Source organism: Trachypithecus francoisi, unplaced genomic scaffold (genome assembly GCF_009764315.1).
Source record: "Trachypithecus francoisi isolate TF-2019V2 unplaced genomic scaffold, Tfra_2.0 Lachesis_group1, whole genome shotgun sequence".
In the NCBI taxonomy this organism is placed as follows: domain Eukaryota; kingdom Metazoa; phylum Chordata; class Mammalia; order Primates; family Cercopithecidae; genus Trachypithecus; species Trachypithecus francoisi.
Window position 1 is genome coordinate 100914308 of NW_022681454.1, and position 2024 is coordinate 100916331.

Below are 2024 nucleotides of genomic sequence, written 5' to 3' on the forward strand. Positions count from 1 at the left end.
TCCAGATGTGTCTTGGCAGCTCCCAATTACAACTTTAATACTTGTAAACAAACTGTTGGGGAGGGGGGATAAATAAATATGCGGATCAAAAAAAATACCTGTAAATGGCTTTTTTTTTCTTGTTGCAGAGAGAAGGAGGAGGAGATGGTGTTAGTGGTGGGGGTGGAAGGAGGAGGAGGTGGGGGGAGAGGAAAGAGTCGAGTGTGAGTGTATGTGTGAGAGCGCGGGGCTGTTGTCGGTGGTCTCTCCTCTCCCAGCGCGTTGCTCTCCGTCCGTCTCCAGTCGCTGTGTGCGAGGGAGGGAGGGAGCCGGGGAGTCTCTCCTCTCTCTCTCTCTCTCTCCTCTCTCTCTCTCTCTCTCTCCCTCTCTCTCACCCTCCCCCCTTCTCTCTCTGTTTGTGTGTGTGCGAGTGTGCGGTTGCTGGGGGAGGGGAGCGAGAGAGAAAGGCGAGGGAGGAGGTGTGGAGGCTGGGAGCGGGGGCGCGGGGGTGGGGGTGATTGGCGCCGAGGTGAGGAGGACGCAGGGACGTGGACACCTACTGATGATTGGCTGCAAATTACACGGGGAACAAGAGGCGCACGCGGGCCAGCGCTCCTTTTCACAAACCCTCTCCTCGGCAGAGGAGCCACGTTTTCCCTGCTCGCCTGCGGATCGCCCTCCCTCCTCGCGCCCGGCTCTCCGGCTCAGCCCAGCACACAGGGCTGTTGATTATTTTCTTTTGCTCTCGGAGATAATTGTTTGGAAGGGTTGGAAAGAGGGCGTTTCCGCCACTCTGCGTGTGGGGTGTGTGTGCGTGTGCGGGTGTGTGTGTGTGTAAATAAACTTGTCTGGGATTTTTGGCTGGGTTAAGAGCAATACAAGAAACAGAAAAGGTCATGTTTGTTTGAAGAATGCTCTTAGTTCGTACCCAATGGCGTGGTTTTAAATAAATTTCCTAGTGTACCCAGGAAGACTTAAAAAAAAAAAAAAAAAACATTTAGATCTTTAAAGTAAGGGGATACGGACTGGTGTGGTTCTTCAGACCCTCGAAATACTATTATTCCAGAATGTAAAAAATCGGTGATATGATGCTTGGCCAATCTCAAAATCCATCTCAATCTCTGTCTCTCTTCTCCTCTACTCTTCTCTTCTCTCTCTCCTCCCAAACTCCTCTTTTACTATTCCATCTGGTAGTTACAAAGAATAAATCAGATTTTTAACTCACTGCCCTATTTTTTTATTTCAAACTTTACTTAAACAAAAACTTTTGTATTTCAGTCTATTTTAGAATAGTAGGTGATTAACATTTTACTTCTTGCCACTTGGGAAAACATAGTTTATGAATTTAAATATAAATATTTTACGGCCGGTCAAGTATAAATAAAGCTCGTTCATAAATGCAGCTGTAAATTAACCTCTTCACTGCTGCCTCAAATAAAATATTTGTGGACACATGCTATCCTACTATTAAAGTATACTCTAGTGGAAATAGTTATAAAAATAAGATACGAAATTACGAATACTTTTGAACAATTTTTTTCTAACAGAAAAACAGTGGCTAAGGTAAGTTATAGAGTACGAAAGAAAAAAACTTAAGATTATTTAAATTGGTGTTATCAAGCAGAATGAAAGTTTTGTATTAAAATTAAAAGTGTTTATAGTAATGCAATATTAATTTTTCAGATAAGCGAGGAAAATGTTTTCTTTCTTTAATAAGAAAAAAATGCTGAAAAGACATTTTAAACCATTTTGTATTTGAATTTTCAAAAGATAGACTTTGACCATATTAAGACATTACCAACTATGGAGCATAAATTGTTGATAGCAAGTTTAAAACTGTGGTGTGTGTATGCCTAAATGAAGGTGTTATTTCAAGAGTGGGCTACTATTGCAATAGGAAACAGGTGTATTGTGTGACTCATTGATTAATATACATGTTTTGTAATTTTTTAAAGCATAAGCTGTTTGATTATTACTGGTTATTTGACATAGACAAAATAACTGGATGGCTATTAATTATTCAGGTTAATAAGATAATTTTATAC